We start from the raw sequence: 18,350 nt of genomic DNA, 5'->3' as shown, positions 1-18,350 counted from the left end.
AAAAATTAACAGGGAAGCTCAGGAATCAAGGAGACAAGAAATTAAAACGGGTGTGTGTTTATAATGTACATACAAAATCATTGTGAACAGGTTAAAACATTAGCAGGATTTTAAATACACTTGTAATGTAATTGATTATATAGATAACTTAGGATGATGAAAAATTGGAGAAGTATTGATACAGTATATGCAGTTGAAAATAGAATCAAAAGGATCCATGGAGGGGATGGGGGGAAGTCAAGAGATTTAGAGTAATCTTGTTATTTGAATTTCGTACTGTTTTTTGGTGTTATGTTTATTCTTTTGTTATCTCTTTTTAATTTTTGTGATCTCTTTTTATTCCTTTTGAAAATCAAATAAAAAGATTTATTGAAGAAGAAGAAGAAGAAGAAGAAGAAGAAGAAGAAGAAGAAGAAGAAGAAGAAGAAGAAGAAGAAGAACTACTGTTGGGGGCAGTAGTGCTTCTGAACACCAGATCTTGGAACCCACAGGAGGGGAGAGCAGTCCTGCACCCGGGTCTTTCTTGTGGAGGCATCTGGCTGGCCACTGTGAGAACAGGATGCTGGACATAGGTCTGATCCAGCAGGCTCTTCTTATATTCTTAAAAGCACTTCCAGGGCCACTAGAAAGGCAGGAGTTACCACTTCAGGCCTTTCATCATGGCCCCCTGTGAAAGGTTGCCTCAAAGGGCACAGGACCCACAGCCCATCTGGCTCTTGAAACCACTCCTCTCCCCTGTTGCTGTGCTGGCAGAGAGGGGCCTGTCTTGGCCTTGGCAGGTGGGAAATGTAGGACGCACACCCAGTCTAAGGCCACATGGCATTCTTGCAAGGAAACATGGCAGGCTAGATTGAAACTGCCATAAAAACAGAGGCAGTTGGCTATGTAACAGAAGGAGTGCCACAAAACCACAAGAGCCTGTGGATGTTTCAGAGGACAGCAAAAAATATCCTCCAGCAGCTGGAAAGGTGAGCATGACAAATACAGACTAGATTGGAACTGCCATTCAAGCATAGATGTGATCATTGGCAATGTAAGTGAAGGAATGCCACAAAACTAAGAGGGTTAGCCGCCCGGTGCTCTTTTCTGGGGGGACTCACAGGTACACAGAACCAGCACCGTTTTTCCTAGAAGAAAAGCACTGGAGTTAGCAAATGCTGTTGTTGTTGTTTAGTTGTTTAGTCGTGTCCGACTCTTCGTGACCCCATGGACCAGAGCACGCCAGGCACTCCTGTCTTGCACTGCCTCCCGTAGTTTGGTCAGACTCATGTTTGTAGCTTCGAGAACACTGTCCAACCATCTCATCCTCTGTCGTCCCCTTCTCCTTGTGCCCTCCATCCTTTAGAGGCAGCAAAATGACCCTCGGAGCCTATTGAGATCAAGAAGAAGGCACCTTCTTCCCTGTCCTCTTTTCGGCTCCTTTGAAACACATTCCTGTCTAGACAAGATGCCTAGAAAGTCGAGAGGATTTTAATCTGTTTTAGTATTCTAACTTCCGTACGTTATAAAGTAGAGCTGGTTTCTTTAAAATTGATTTCACCGCTTTTAGGTTTTCTCCTTTTTTGCAGTCAAGTGGTGTATAAATTTTATAAAATAAATGAGGTTCATAGAAGCAGCCACCCTCTCTCCGTCAACTATAGAGGAGGCTGAGAAAGATTTGGGGGGGGGGGCGGTATCCCAGGGTGAGTGGGACCCAGGTGGCGCTGTGGTTAAACCACTGAGCCTAGGGCTTGCTGATCAGAAGGTCGGCGGTTCAAATCCCTGTGACGGAGTGAGCTCCCGTTGCTTGGTCCCAGCTCCTGCCAACCTAGCAGTTCGAAAGCACGTCAAAATGCAAGTAGATAAATAGGAACCGCTACAGCGGGAAGGTAAACTGCGTTTCCATGTGCTGCTCTGGTTTGCCAGAAGCGGCTTTGTCATGCTGGCCACATGACCTGGAAGCTATACGCCGGCTCCCTCGGCCAATAATGCGAGATGAGCGCGCAACCCCAGAGTCGGTCACGACTGGACCTAATGGTCAGGGGTCCCTTTACCCTTTACCTTTATCCCAGGGTGACCCCTTGCAAAATCCCCCCCCCCCACACACACACAGCGCTTTCGCTCCTGCTTTGCGCGCCCTGGCTGCAACGCTTCCCGCGTACCAAGCGCACTGTCGCGTCCTGTAGCACTCTTCTCAATTTGTCACTTCTCTTTTAAAGTTTTTCTGCAAATCGGCTTCCTGCCTCTTCCCCCCCCCCACCCTCCTTCTCTCTCACCCCGCCTCCCGTCTCTCTCCGCGATGCCTCATCCGCGCCCCTCCGCCGGGCGTCCCCAGCGCGGCTGACTCCGCTCCTCTTCCAGCAACAGCCTCGCGTCGGATCCGAGCAGCAACAAGCGCCAAGGATGCGCTCCGGGATCGCCCTCTGGGCAGGCAGCCCGGCTCGCGAAGACAATTGACAAAGAAGACACCAGAGCCGGTAAGATCCGCTTCGCTTCCGATTCTGCTTCAGGTTTTGTTTCTCTTTCAATACCTCGCACCGAAGTAAAACTGGCTGGGAAACTCGGTCCCAACGGATCACGGACTCTCTTCCTGGCGCACGTGGTTCAGGACTGGCAAGATAATCTTTGGCCACTCTCGCTTGCTCAGTCCTAGGCACCCTGGTTTGCATACTCCGGAGTAAGCCCAGCAGCGCCGTTCAGGGAGGAGGCAGTGGCGGAGAGTTATTGGTCTTTATTTCATTTATCTCATGAAATTTATAGACCGCTTGATTCTTTTTTAAAAAAAAACTCAACGTAGTTTACAAAAAGAAGAAAGCAATAAAATCATAGGCAAAAGCAGTTAAAAACAACTATTAAAAATTCTAAGTCAGTGATAAAAAGCACATGCCAGTATGCTACCGTACATGGCTGGACAGGCTAGTCTAAACAAAAAGCAAATGTTTTTAGCAGGTGCCGAAAATGGTACGGTCAATAGGCAGGGAGTTCCAAAGGGCCGTTGCTACATTAAAATATTGATTTCTTACCAATGTGGAAGGAATATTATGTGGTGCCAGTAAGAGGGCCAGTTCTGCAGATCAAAGCTGTGGAGAAACACCCACAGCCCTAGTTATTACTCCCAATTTGAACTTTGGCTACAAGCAATAGCAGATTTCCTCTTCCCTTCCCCAAACCCAGAAATCACCTCCAAGTCACTGAAATTGCCTCCATCAGCTGGAAAATTTGGCCTTCACATTTCAAGCAGGCACAGTGGGAAAGATCTCACTACAGAAGAGGAGAAAGGGGGGGGGAGTCCCAGAGTTTCCCCTAGCTTTAGGCAGAAATCCTCCATTTTCCTGAGAGTAAACCCCATTGGATTTAATAGGATTTACTTCTGAATAGGCATGATGAGCCTTGCACCGCAAGTCCCTGTTCTCTGCTGTAACTAAGCATACCTATATCTAACTGAAAGTAGGGTTCCCTCCATTGTAAAAGCTGGTGCAAGAGCTTATTGTTTATCTGTTTTTCAAAATGATCGCTTAATGTAACAAAATCTCTGGATGGTTTACATCCTCCTTCCATTTTCCTCCCTTTCCTCCCTTGTCTCCCCTGATTGTAAGGTCTTTGGGGCAGGGATCTGCCCTGTTGCACTTCATAAAAGAGGCAGATTGATGACAATTCATCTTTCTACCATCACCATCATTGGTGCAACAGCAACTCTCTCCTAAACTGAAATAATCTTCATGAGTCAGACTCAACGGGACTTGTACATGCATGACTCAATTCGTCTATACAAGGTGTTTTTTTAATTCATTCATTCATTTATTTATACATAATATTTCTGTTCCACTCTTCTTGTGACCCTGCACCACTCAGAGCGGCTTACAACAATTTAAAATTTCAACACAATTGAAAATATTAAAATACATGTAATAACAACCTTAAAAATTAATTTGTTAAAAATCAGCAATGGCCTACATCAGAGGTTTTCAACCTTTTTGGGTCCACAGCTCTTTTAACCAACTACATTCTTTCTGCAGCACCCCTGTGGGGCTCAGGAGCCCAGTTAAGTCACCCCTTGCCTGCAGAGCTGGCGACCCCTCACCCCCTTTTCAAACACCCTCCCTTTTGGAGTGTTCCCTCAGCAGCAGCTGCCTCCTCCTTGGGAGTCCTCTGGGCAGCCGCAGCTGCTGCCCCTGGTCTCTGAGCTGCCCCCCCCGTGCCCGAAAGAGAGGTGCCTCCTCACACTGCCCTACAGGAGCCTGGGAAGCACCCCCTGGCCAGCCCCAGAGGCACCATTCTCCTGGGGCGCTTGTAGCCAGGGCAGCTGCAACAAACAGCTGTGCAAGCCTTTGGGAAGCAGAGACGTGAAAGGGGACCAGAGGAGGAAGGGAAGGAAAGAGGGCCAGTGGCCAGTGTTACCCGCGGCACCCCTGGCCATCATTCAAGGCACCCCAGGGTGCCACAGCACACTGGTTGAAAACCACTAGCCCAGATCACAGGGAAAAAAATGCCTGCATATGTAAGTCGTAGCAGGCAAAAGTCTGCCATAATGAAAGATGCATTTTCTGGCTGGAGAAAGAAAGCCACTGAAAAGTGGGCTAGTGTGGAAATGCCAGGACATCATTTGGAACCCTAATTTTTGATGTGTAGTGACTGTGCACCGGTCCTATAAGGAGCGGTTGAAAGAGCTGACTGTGTTTAAGCCCAGAGAAGAGAAGAATCAGGGGAGACATGATTTCCTCCCCAAAGACCACGGGAAATGTAGTTTACCACTCACAGCTCTGCAGTTCCCAGCACCCTCACAAACAGCTGTTCTCAGGATTATTTGTGGGAAGTCATGTGCTTCAAATGTGTGGTGTGTCTATCACGATGGTGATCTTTAAATGTCTGTGTGATAGGGTTGTCACGCAGGAGACAGGCCAAGCGTGTTATCTGCTGTTTCAGAGGGCCAAAGAATGGAAATTGAAGATTTTGGCTAAAGGTTAGGAGAGGCTTCCTGCTGCTAAGAGATCCTGGGCAGCGGGAGCAGCCAGCCTCCAGAGGCATCCTGCTCTCCTTGGCTGGAGGCATTTGAGCAGAGGGCTAGACTAGGTCATCTGCCAGGGTTACTGTTATTGCAAGATCCTGCCTTGAGCAAAAGGGCTGGGCTGCCAGGGTCTCTTCCAACTCTGACAATCTATGACTCTGCATTTGTTCCTTGGCAAGGAGAAATTCCCCCTGTGTCTGCTCAGGGGCACTTGGTGCATTCTGGAGTTGAATGCTGGCACTGAGCACAGGCACTGGGGGACCTGAGCCGTGGCACAAATTAACCTCTTCCTTTGGCACTTCGGCAACCTGGCAGAAAACAAGCAAGGATATCTTGCCACTCCAGATGCTTCAAAAGGAACAGCAACTGCAAGGAAGAGGAAGAGAAGGAGCAAAAGGAGGTGGGAGAGAAGCAAATTTGACAAGTGGCCCCTAGAGATTGTATGCATACGAGCTTGGAGAGTTTGAATTGCTTCATATCATATGGCTGTCCTTTTCAGGCTTTCTGGGCCAGACACCTTTCTTTTTCAAGAGATTCCTGAATGTTGCAGTTCATTCTTGAGCATGTTCCAGGGCAGAAGCTGTCAGAAAGCAGATTTTGAGTCTACCGGGTAGATCACTGGGCGATCTGCAGTAGATCGGCAAGCCTTTCTGATTCCAAACATGTTAACAAAATTGAATAATATTGCACATAGACAAATAATTGCCTGTTTTTCAGCCCCCTGTAAAATAGGAGCATTACCTGGTTGTCTTTGGCAAGATCTTTGTTCAACTCTGCTGCCTGCTTTGAGGTTAGCAACCCTTATAATTTAAGAATTCAGATGTTGATCTGTTCTTGTCTATACAGACCAGCCAATGCTGGATTTACGTACAGTGGTACCTCTACTCACGAATTTAATGCGTTCCAAACGCACATTCGTAAGTTGAAAAAAATTGTAAGTCGAATCCCATAGGAATGCATTGGGGGGAAAATTCGTAAGTAGAAGCAACCCTATCTAAAAATTCGTAAGTAGAAAAAATCCTATCTAAACCGCATCCAAGATGGCGGATGGAGCTCCGTTTGTAAGTAGAAACATTCGTAAGTAGAGTTATTCGTACGTAGAGGTACCACTGTATAAGCTAAACAAACTATAGCTTAGGGCCCCACTCTTTTGGGGGGGGCAAAAAATTTAAAGGGAAAAAAATAACTGGATGTACATTTCTAAAATATAAGATAAAATACATATTTTGTTATGTGCAAATGGCTTTAGATACCTATTAGGTCCATAAATTACCATATAGCATATATTCAACACACAAAAACAGTGACAATTTGTTGTTGACAAAGGACAGCTGGACATATAAAGGGCCCCATGACCTTCAGTAGCTTAGGGCCTCCTCAAACCTAAATTCGGCCCTGAGACCAGCCCATTGTGTGGCTCATTCTGGTCCCTGATACTGAGCCAGCATTTTGTATCTGACTCTTGTCTGGTAGACCATGAGAGTTCTAGGAAAAAGGAAGGAAGAAGTTCCCACCGCAAGCTTGAGGTCTGTCCACCACAGTTGCAGGTGCCTCTTGGTCCTCACCATCCCCACCACAAATGCAGCACAGTTCCTGCAACGTGCCCATTGCTTCATGTTGCACAGAGAAAACCAGGAGTGGTGGGCAAGTTGCCTTTCAAGGAAGCTCTGCCACCATTCCTGAGTTTCTCATTGATCCTCTTCCCTGGTGCACTCCTTGAAACCTTTCTTCTTTTTTTAAATTTTAAAAAATAAACTTTATTGAAATAAAAATAAAAATACACTATCATAAACACATACACTCTCAAGAAACAATGGTATAAATAATATAGAAATAATAACATACAAAATCATATATAATGAAATAATAATGGAAATATAATATAAGATTTAATCTCATACAACATCAAACTTAATTCAAACTTAAATACTAATAATACTTATAATCATAAAGAAATTAAAGATAGAAGAGAAAGAAAAAAAAGTAACAAGAATCCTACATTCAAATACTCATTCATACTCATAATATAGAACACATAAGGAAAGGGGGGAGGAGAGAGAAAAAAGAGGGGGGGAAACAAAACATTTCTTTGGTGATCCCTCATAACCGAGTAACAATGAGTCCATAAGTGGCTGTGGAGACCAATTCTGGATCCACACGTCCTTCCACAGTGGGGACAGATGTTTCCGGGTGGGAGTTGATCACGGTGTGGATTTGCCAAGCGTGCCTTCCTCTTAGCACGTTTCTCCCTTGCGCCCTGAGTTCGAGTGTCTTCAAAGCCCATGACACCTTTGGGAAAGAATGTTCTTTGAAAACCATTGGCATGCAGCACCCTGGGTCTGGTCTACATGGACAACAGAGAGCCCAAGGTTAGAATTAATGGAGGTGGTAGCATGGACTGTGCCACCTCAGGCTGCAAGTGGGAAATCAGGCTGTTGGAAATGATTTGCTATAGTACAAAAACAACAAGTAGAAAATTAGCAGCAGGAAAAGGCAGAAGTAGAAGCTGATGTTTTCTCTTTATAGTGAGTTTTTGTTTTTGTTTTATGTAGCATTCAGAAATGACATTTCCCACCCACCGTCTACAGCGATGCAGTTCATTCCATCGTCTCTGCTTTCGCACCTGTGAATGCAGGCTGGGCCTAAATGGTTGTGATCAGAATGGGGTGCACAGACTTCAGGCTTGCGGGATCTATATTTTGCTAGAATCCTAAAGTCCATCAACCATCGCCAGGGTTGGGTGGGTGCAGGGCAGTTGGTGATGGCAAATACGGCGGCTCAAGTGAAGGAGGTAATACTCAACATATCCTTATTTGAGTTCCTAGCACCAATTTCAGAATCAGGACTGAGATTACAGAACGGAGACCCGCTCCCCCCCCCCAAGCATTCTTGGGGCACTTGCCACATGGCCTATGTCTTCAGGCAACTCCAGCTATTTAATGAGCACAATTATCTCACACTTACCAGTGCTCCCTGTCCATTTCCTTACTGCAAAAAAGTCTGATCTTTTAGGGGAGCGGGTTTGTTTCGCAAGACCTCCCGATCAATTATAATTGTGCAACCTGACTTTGTCTGTGTGTGATGGACCCCCACCCCAAAAGCAACATCAGTCTGGAAAAACCCTTTGTTTCAGGAGCCTTATTTGGGACTCGGGGAGGAAAGAGTTTTGTTGCCACGGTTGCCATTGGCAAACACTTCTGAATCATATACTATTGTAGATCTACCTTCTGACTGACTCTGCCTTCCAGCATCCTGCAAGTAGGATCGTAGATCATAGAATCATAGAACTGTAGAGCTGGAAGGGACCCTGAGGATCGCAACCCCCAGAAATGCAGGAATATGCAGCTGTCCCATGTGGGGATCAATCCTGCAACCTTGGCATTATGAGCACCACACTCTAACCAACTGAGCTATGTAGCATCATCCCCATGCTGTAAGCTGGGGAACTGGTACTTTGCCAAAGGCCACCTAGGAAAGATTAGGGTTGGTCCTCTTCATTAGTCATGTTTCTTAATGCTGTTTTGAGATATTTTTGGTGGTGTTTTAAAGGTAAAGGGACCCCTGACCATTAGGTCCAGTCGTGGACAACTCTGGGGTTGCAGTGCTCATCTCGCTTTACTGGCTGAGGGATCCGGCGTACAGCTTCCGGGTCATGTGGCCAGCATGACTAAGCCGCTTCTGGTGAACCAGAGCAGCAAACGGAAACGCCATTTACCTTCCCACCGGAGTGGTACCTATTTATCTACTTGCACTTTGACATGCTTTCGAACTGCCAGGTGGGCAGGAGCAGGGACCGAGCAATGGGAGCTCGCCCCATCATGGGGATTTGAACCACCGACCTTCTGATCAGCAAGCCCTAGGCTCTGTGGTTTAACCCACAGCGCCACCCGCGTCCCAGTGGTGGTGTTTTAGATGGTCTTAAATTGCATTTCCATGTAGGTTTGACATACAAAGATGCAAATCTGGCTTACCCCAAGCCAGATTGTCAGTCACTGACCATTTGTGTAAGAGCATGAATTAGAGTCGGCTGGATCAGGCCAGTGGCCCATCTAGGTCAGCATCCTCAACCAGGTGCCTATAGGAAACCCAATACTGTAGCAGGATCCTTTCCCTTCCTGTGGTTTCCAGCATCTGGTATTCAGAAGCATTGCTGCCTCTGACTGTGGAGGCAGAGCTTAACCATCCTGGATCTAGCGGCCACCCATCGCCCTCTGCAGATCTCCAGGGTTTCAAGCAGAGGGTCTCTCGCAGCCCTGTCACCAGAGGCAGATTTAGGAGAGCGCAAACGGTTTGGTCGCACTGGGCGCAGAGCCTTGGTACTGCCTCAGGGAGCGCCACTACTATTATTTAGAATGGAGAGCAAGAGACAGATTTTTGGCATTACACGGGGTGGCCCTGAAATTGCAGGCCCCAAGTGATGTCCCTGGGAATTGAACCCAGGACCTTCTGCATGTGAAGAAGATGCTCTAACCCCCTGAGCTACGCACCTTCCCTTGCATGTGGCTTGGGAAGAGGTTTTCTTGAAAAGTGGCATACACTTTTATTGTTGTTGTTGTTTAGTCGTTTAGTCGTGTCCGACTCTTCGTGACCCCATGGACCAGAGCACGCCAGGCACTCCTGTCTTCCACTGCCTCCCGCAGTTTGGTCAAACTCATGTTCGTAGCTTCGAGAACACTGTCCAACCATCTCGTCCTCTGTCGTCCCCTTCATGGATCAATGCCTTGTCGTGGCGAAGGGGCTTGAATAACTCAGAGTAGCTATGAGCTATGCCATGCAGGGCCACCCAAGATGGACAGGTCATAGTGGAGAGTTTTGACTAAACGTGATCCACCTGGAGAAGGAACTGGCAAGCCACTCCAGTATCCCTGCCAAGAAAACTCCATGGACAAAGACAACACTTTTATTAAAGTAATAGAAATAAATGAGATCATGAATGGGGCAAGGTGAACTGGGGAAATGATGTTTTGATCCTCAGACACACATCGGGGGGGACGGGACTTTTTTTTCCCCTCGCTGTGCTTCCCTTTCGGGAAAGGATGTGTGACACAGCCTTTGGCCTATAAATAGTCCCTTTGCGTGTTACTCATTCACAATCTCATCTTCTTCCTCTTCTCTGTTTCTTTCTTCTGGCCTCCCACACACTGTTCTCTCCTTCCCACAGTTTGCCGCGCTCTTTCTCTGGCTGCAGGCCCCGCCGTGATTATTTTGCTAGCAAAACTCTCACTGCTGCTTCCTCCCCAGCGACGATGTTTCACCCACGTGTTTCCTCTCCCTTTCGCTTCCCTTGATCACAGACAAAAAAGGAAAAGGACGGTGCCGGCTGGCCTGCGGGGAAGAGTGGGGGGAGACAAAGCCTTGCTAGTTAGCCTCTGGATGCATTGTGCACAGAGAGTCCCTACACATGCTCAGAGGCACTCTACTCTCCACAGTTGCTTCATGCTTTTCAAGGCTGCACCCTGGGCTTGGGAATAGGTTCTGGGGCTGAACCCTCACAAGCAAGACAGTTAGCAAGTCAGAGTTTGCGCATCACAGTTAGAGTGCCGGGCTTGGACCTGGGAGAGTCCAGAGTTCGAATCCCCCACTCGGGCCTGAAGCTCACTGGGTGACCTGGGAAGTCAGTCAACTGCCTGTCTCTCAGCCTAATTTACATTGCGAGGCTGTTGTGCAGATTAAATTAGGAGGGGGAACAACCATGTACACAACTTGGGCTCCTCGGAGAAAAGGGGGGGCATAAATGCAACAAACAAACAAACAAACAAATCACAATAAAGAAGACACTATTAATAAGTCTCTAAAACTAGCCACCAAATCTTTCAATTTGGGGAATCTGTTGATTTTGGCTTCTCTCGGTTTCACACTTTCCCGTTATCCACATTTCAGCATCGGTTAGTGATTTCCTTTCTTACTTTTTTTTTTAAGTCCTCATGAAAATTCATCATCATCTTAGTGCAAATTTCTCTTAATATGTGCATTTTTGCAAGGAATTCCCCTGAATAGAATGCATTTTGGGATGTTATTTTTTGCATCTCTATGCATGCCTTACCCCAGGCATCCCCAAACTTCGGCCCTCCAGATGTTTTGGACTACAATTCCCATCATCCCTGACCACTGGTCCTGTTAGCTAGGGATCATGGGAGTTGTAGGCCAAAACATCTGGAGGGCCGCAGTTTGGGGATGCCTGCCTTACCCTAACATGCATATTTTTTGCACACTTTGATTGGCTGGAGAAACACATTGCAAAAAATAAAAGTGGAGAAGTGCAAAATTCGATGGAGATTTGCTTGTTGTGCAATTCGGTAGATCTGAATGGGGGGCTAATGGGAGCTGTATTCCCAAAATATCTGCAGGGCACCAGGTTGGGGAAGGTTGCTTTTGCCTGCTGGGCAGCCTCCCCAGGGGTAGTTCCAATCTTTATTACCAAATTTCTCAGCATGCCGTGCTTGAATCCTGCTGGATTATTATGATGTTGACTGTCTGGCCCCGAAGCGCCCTCTCCGATTGCATGGAGCCCGGACAGCCCCATGGTTTTCCACGGATCTGAGGGCAATGAAACAATCGCTGAGACGGCTAGAGCGCCAGTGGCGGATAACTCATTCTGAAGCTGACCGGACATGGGTTAGAGCTCAGTGTCGAGCCTACCAAGTGGCGGTAGCGACGGCGAAGAAGACTTTCTTCACCGCCTTTATTGCATCTGCAGAAAACAGCAGCAGGAGACTCTTTCAGGTGGTTCGCAATTTAGCGGAACCACCTGCTCCATCGGGGCCCAGCACGGGCCCCATGATCTCCTGCAATGATTTTGCAAAGTTTTTTGCAGATAAAGTCGCTCAGATTCGGGAAGAGGTAAACTCCACCGTGGGAGCAGGGCCGGGGCGAGGGAGTGCTAGTCCTGTCTAGTCACATTGTGTGGGATCAATTTCAATCTGTTACCTCCGAGGATGTGGACAGGCTGATTGGACGAGTGAAACCAACCACCTGTCTCCTTGACCCTTGCCCATCCTGGCTTATAATAGCTAGCTGGGAAGGGCTGGGCGATGGGCTTTGCGGAGTGGTGAATGCTTCTCTCTGTGAGGGAGCCTTCCCACACCTGCTGAAAGAGGCGGTTATTAAACCGCTTCTTAAAAAAAACATTTTTAGATGCGGCCAATATGGCCAACTATCGCCCAGTCTCAAATCTTCCATTCTTGGGCAAGATGATTGAGCGAGTGGTTGCTGAACAACTCCAGGCACGCCTGGAAGAAGTGGACCATTTGGATCCCTTCCAGTTGGGATTCAGGCCTCATTATGGGACTGAAACTGCCTTGGTCACACTGGTCGATGATCTCCAGCGGGCTAGGGACAAAGGTGAGAGCTGTTTCCTAGTTCTGCTGGATCTCTCAGCAGCTGTTGACACCATCAACCATAACACCCTTCTGGACTGTCTAGAGGGATTGGGAGCTGGGGGCACTGTCATACAGTGGTTCCGCTCCTTCCTCCTGGGCCGTGTTCAGAAAGTGGGGGGGGGTGAGTGCTCAGACCCCTGGGCTCTCACTTGTGGGTTGCCTCAGAGTTCTGTCCTCTCCCCCATGCTTTTTAACATCTATATGCAGCCGCTGGGAGAGATCATCAGGGGGTTTGGGCTGGGTGTTCACCAGTATGCGGATGATACCCAGCTCTACCTCTCTTTCAAATCAGAACCAGTGAAGGCGGTGAAGGTCCTGTGTGAGTGCCTGGAGGCGGTTGGAGGATGGATGGCGGCTAACAGATTGAGGTTGAATCCTGCCAAGTACTGTTTGTGGGGGACAGGAGACGGGCAGGTGTGGAGGACTCCCTGGTCCTGAAAAGGGTAACTGTGCCCCTGAAGGGCGGGGTATAAATTATTATTATTATTATTATTATTATTATTATTATTATTATTATTTTACTTAACAACCCAATAGTGCAGCAAGAGAACAATAAATAATAAAAGAAATAAATGGGTTGGCATCCATCTGTCTGAGGAGACAATGCCTTCGGGGATGAATTTAAACCATTGAAAGGTTGCAGAGCCTGCTGTGGCTGTAGAAACCGATATGGGAGAGACATGTTTTGTTGCAGCCGAGGCAGATGAAGGCATCCGGTTGAGTTGATGCAGATGCATGACAGAGTTTCTTCTCTCTGCGATTCCTCCCAGCGGCCATTCCTCCTCCGGCCACTGCTATGGATGCATGAACTGACTGACTGTCTCTGGGCACAGCGGTCATCTGCAAGAGATTCCCACATGGCAAGGTTGATGTCACCAATCTTCATGTCAGATCTGCAAATATTTATGTAACCCAGAGTTGGCCTACCAATGGGCCTGGTGCTGGAAACCAGCTCGTAATAATAATAATAATAATAATAATAATAATAATAATAATTATTATTATTATTTTATTAATTTTAATAATGAGTTTGACCAAACTGCGGGAGGCAGTGCAAGACAGGAGTGCCTGGCGTGCTATGGTCCATGGGGTCACGAAGAGTCGGACACGACTAAACGACTAAACAACAAAATAATAATTTAAAAAAATTTATACCCAGCCCATCTGGCTGGGTTTCCCCAGCATGTCCTTGGGGATCCTGCCATCTTCCATTCTGTGGACATGTCCAAGGTCCAAGTCTTCACAGACATTGCTGAGACAGGAGTGAAAAAGTGGGGACACACCAATATAAATAAAGACGCCCATATTTCCCGAGCTGGTGTGGATGGTGAATGTTGAGCGTCTAAGTCTGAAGCATAATAACGTCCCATCAGATGACACAAATGCATTCTGGATCCTCCTCCCCTCTGGAGACACACAGTTTATGTGTGATTTCCCCCCCACACACACACAAAATAGCCAAAGTCTGTAAGTTCTTATACCACACAGAGACACGTTTTCCCATTCTGGGCTATTGAAATCCTAGCTGCAGCCAACACCCATGTCAAAAGCAAATTCTTAGGTGTTGAATTTATTGTTGCATTTTTACTGCCAGAGAACGGGAGAGGTGATTGTGGGATTTCATGCCTTGGGTCCCCAAACGACTTGGGTGGCCTTGAGTCCTATATACCCTGACATTTGGGGTAGTGGGCGCACCAATTGCTGTTGCCCTTTAGGCAGCAACATGCTTTTACATGGTTTCCCATTGCTGGGCTACCGAAATCCTGGCTGCAGCTAACATCCACGTCAAAAGCTCTTTAGAGTGGGGAGCTCTCATGTTGTGTCCATGTCTTCAGCTGTACAGGTGGTTGACTTAGTTTAGAATATTTCTTGATATACTTGAGACCAGAATAATGAATCTTGCTGGTTTTGATGATAAGGCTCCTTTGCAAAAATACCCCTTTGCTTCGCTTTCTGCTGCCTCAAAGCCCATAACAAGACGTTCCATCAGGATAACGGATGGACAGCAACTCTGCGTCCCCAGACCATGTAAACAAGTTGTATAGCTCCCAGCCTTTTGCTGTTTTATTAGTTGTGGGGAACTTTGGCATTGACCTCTGTTGGGAAGACTCAGGTTTATTAAAGTGCCTTCTCTCTGCTGCTCCTTTCATTATTATTTTTTAAGCTCAGTTCTGCTGATGGAATGCTCACAGGCATAGATACATGTGGGGGGGCACGCCTAAGAGTTTGTCTGTGGGGACATTCCCACTGCTTAGAGGCTGCTCCCCACCCCCTCCAGCTCAGGTCAATAGTTTTAATGGAGGTGAACATTTTTTGAGACTAGCTTTTCTGTTTGCCAATATCTTCGCGGGCTTTCAGAGTTATAATGGGTCACTCTCAAAGGTGTGTAATTGGTACCAATGAGTTGTTTAAAAAGGGGGTGGGGTGGAGTGGGGAGAAAGCATGTCTCTCCACTTCTTTCTCTCCTCTTTGATTCCCTGCAAAAGTCACTTGGGGTTTTGCACCTTTTCACTAGAGCAGGGTCGGCAACCTGTGGCCCTAGGGCAGGCATAGGCAAACTCGGCCCTCCAGATGTTTTGGGACTACAATTCCCATCATCCTTGACCACTGCTCCTGTTAGCTAGGGATCATGAGAGTTGTAGTCCCAAAATATCTGGAGGGCCGAGTTTGCCTATGCCTGTCCTAGGAGTATAGACAGCCCCATGGAGAAATTTCAACCGCCCTTGGAAAATAATCCATACAAACCTCTGGAAGGAGCAGTGCATCTCTGCGGCAGAGGAAGAGGGGGGAAACAGAGAGTGAATGGGAGTGGCCCCACCCACTTCTGGCTTTGGCCCCACCCACAGTTAGCATGCAGCTCCTGGCAGATGTCCAGCAACCTCTATTGTAAAGACAAAAGTCAACTTCATTGCTCAGCCAACTGTTGTCTCTAGCCTCTCTCCTCCTCCTCCTCCTCCTCCTCCTCCTCCTCCTCCTCCTCCTCCTCCTCATCCTCCTCCTTTGGATCTCAGGGCAGTTCACAACATAAAGTTACAATATAAAAAGCACAAAATATGTGGTGAAAATAAGAACAAAGACAAACCAATAACCCCCTCCCGCAGACCTATTTAAAAGGCCATAGAATGCTAATCAGCTGGACACCTGGTTGAAGAGAAACTTTTTCACCTGGCGCCTAAAGATATGTAATGAAGGCGCCAAGTGAGCATCCCTGGAAGAGCATCCTGCAAACAGGGAGCCACCACAGAAAAGGCCAATTCCTAGGCTGCCACTCTCCAGACCGCTCATGGGGGAGGCGCTCAAAAGGGCTGCAGGGGATGATTGCAGGGTCAGTTCCTATAGGGAGAGGCGGTCCTTGAGGTATTGCTCTCCTGAACTCTTCAGGGCTTTGAAGGTCAAAACCAGCACTTTGAATTGGGCCCAGGAACTAATCGGCAGCCAATGCAGTCGGGCCAGAATTGGCATTATGTGCTTAAACCCTCTTGCCCTGGCTGCTGAATTCTGCACCACCTGAAGTTTCCGAACCGTCTTCAGAGGCAACCCTATGTATAACGCATTGCAGGAATCTATAGGTTGCCCCTGCAAGTTCTCCCCACCCCAGCACTGAGGGCTCAAGGTAAGACAGTTGGCAACCTTATTCAAGTTTCATGCTGCTGTAAAAGGACGCAGGCGAGGTGTGATAGACTCAGCAGGAAGAAAATATGCACAACCAATTCTAATCAGGTCCCTTTGCTGCCTGCCGCACAGCGGAAGAGGAACGTATCAACTATCACCAGAAGATTATGGAAAATGTCAGTCCAAGGCTCTAATCCTCCAGCCAATTCCTCTGAAAGCAGCCTGCCGACTTTGCTGGAACTACTCCAGAGTAAAGCGTCTGGAGACACACACCCGCCCCGGCCCTAAATGTTTGACATGCTTTTGTTGCAAAGGTTAAATATACACAGCATTGTCTAAAGATTAGGAAGAAGTGGCTTTTGTAAACTGTTGTTCTCGCAAAGGGCTGGCCTCAGGAAGCAGAGATGCCTTGCGTCCTTCTCCCTGAAGCCCCGTTCACACAAAGCAGCCTCTGTCGTTTGGCAAGGAAAAGTTGTTGCATTTCAAAGCAAACGGGGTGAAGATGTTTAAGGGGCCATCCAGCCAGGACCGTTAGTGAGCATTGGGGTCTTTTTTGGGAGATGTTCAGCCTCAGAACGTTAAGGTTGCGCACGCGGCATCTCTTGCAATCCATGTCTGCTTCGCAGCTTCCCCTCCCCATAAATACAAATATTCAGAACGCATAGGTTTCAATTTTTTATTTACTTCGTTTATAAAATTTATACAGTGGTACCTCTGGTTACGAGGGACCCAGGTGGCGCTGTGGGTTAAACCACTGAGCCTAGGGCTTGCTGATCAAAAGGTCGGCAGTTCAAATCCCTGTGACGGGGTGAGCTCCCGTTGCTTGGTCCCAGCTCCTGCCAACCTAGCAGTTCGAAAGCACGTCAAAATGCAAGTAGATAAATAGGAACCACTACAGCGGGAAGGTAAACAGTGTTTCCATGTGCTGCTCTGGTTTGCCAGAAGTGGCTTTGTCATGCTGGCCACATGACCTGGAAGCTATACGCCAGCTCTCTTGGCCAATAATGCGAGATGAGCGCGCAACCCCAGAGTCGGTCACGACTGGACCTAATGGTCAGGGGTCCCTTTACCTTTACCTTTACCTCTGGTTACGAACTTAATTCATTCCAGAGGTCCGTTCTTAAGCTGAAACAGTTCTTATCCTGAGGCGCTCTTTCACTAATGGGGCTTCCCGCTGTGCGCACACCTCTGACACACAATTTCCGTTCGCATCCTGGGGCAGAGTTCGCGACCAGGAGCAGCTACTTCTGGGTTAGCGGAGCTCATAGCCTGAAGCGTTCGTAACCAGAGGTACCACTGTATTCCGCTTGATTGTAAGAAAAGGGAAAAACCTCAAAGTGGTTTACGAAAAGAAGAAAACAATAAAATCAAGCAATTTAAACAGTGAAAAATATCAAAACACGCAACAAACTGCAAACACACCAGCATTCCAGATATCTGGGTAGGCTTGTCTAAACAAAAAAATGCTTTTAGCAGCTTCCGGAAAAAGCACAGTGAATAATAATATTATTATTATTATTATTATTATTATTATTTATACCCTACCCTCCCCAGCCAAGGCCGGGCTCAGAGCGGCTAACACCAAATATAAAACAACTAGTTAAAATACAACTCAACAACAAGACTAAATACATTAAAAAAAATAATGCAGCCTCATTGTTGTTGTTGTTTAGTCGTTTAGTCGTGTCCGACTGTTTAGTCGTTTAGTCGTGTCCGCCTCATACAAAAGGGAAAAAGAAAGGGAAAATGGGGGAGGGGATCAGGTTGGCTCCAGGCCAAATGCCAGGCGGAACAACTCTGTCTTACAGGCCCTGCGGAAAGAAATCAGGTCCCGCAGGACAATGGTCTCAGGAGTCAGAGCATTCCACCAGGTCGGGGCCAGTGCTGAGAAGGCCCTGGTTCTAGTTGAGTCTAATCTGATTTCCTTTGGGCCCGGGACCTCTAAGGTGTTACTATTTATGGACCTTAAGGTCCTCCGCGGGGCATACTGGGAGAGACGGTCCCGTAAGTATGAGGGTCATAGGCCGTAAAGTGAAGGCACCTATTTGATGTCAATAGGCACTTTCGTTGTATTGCAGTTTGGTTACAAGTTGCTTTGGGTTGCCTTGGGCAAGATAAAGCGACTAGCAAATTTAATAAATAAATAGATAATTCCGTACTAGGGCTGCCTGATCTTGTGCCGACTTAAGCTTGCTTCTTGGTGGTGCAGCCACTCCCACATACTTCCTGTTAGTGCCGTTTCGGTGGAAACGAGTGAAGGTTTAGCATGTAGATTATATCTTTTATGCTTTAAAAACAACAACAGGTGATGGAGCAGAAGGTTCCCTGGGTCCCCGTGGGACTCTGGCACTAGGAGAGCTGGCTTCCTCACTGTT

General features: G+C 47.3%; 1 protein-coding gene across 2 annotated transcripts in view; it reads left to right on the top strand.

The window, feature by feature from the left end:
* The first annotated feature begins 2,275 nt into the window (after window positions 1-2,275).
* Window positions 2,276-18,350, top strand: part of CARD11 (caspase recruitment domain family member 11) — a 107,911-nt gene continuing 91,836 nt past the window's right edge. Inside the window, exon 1 of one of the 2 annotated variants that reach the window (XM_088656975.1) lies at window positions 2,276-2,456. The gene's annotated coding sequence lies outside the window, so the exon portion shown is untranslated. The remainder of the gene's footprint in view (window positions 2,457-18,350) is intronic. The other variant, XM_088656974.1, reaches the window with a different exon arrangement.

Source organism: Zootoca vivipara, chromosome 13, assembly GCF_965207765.1.
Source record: "Zootoca vivipara chromosome 13, rZooViv2.hap1.1, whole genome shotgun sequence".
In the NCBI taxonomy this organism is placed as follows: Eukaryota; Metazoa; Chordata; class Lepidosauria; order Squamata; family Lacertidae; genus Zootoca; species Zootoca vivipara.
The sequence above is the reverse complement of the archived record's forward strand: the minus strand, read 5'-3'. Positions and strand labels throughout refer to the sequence as shown.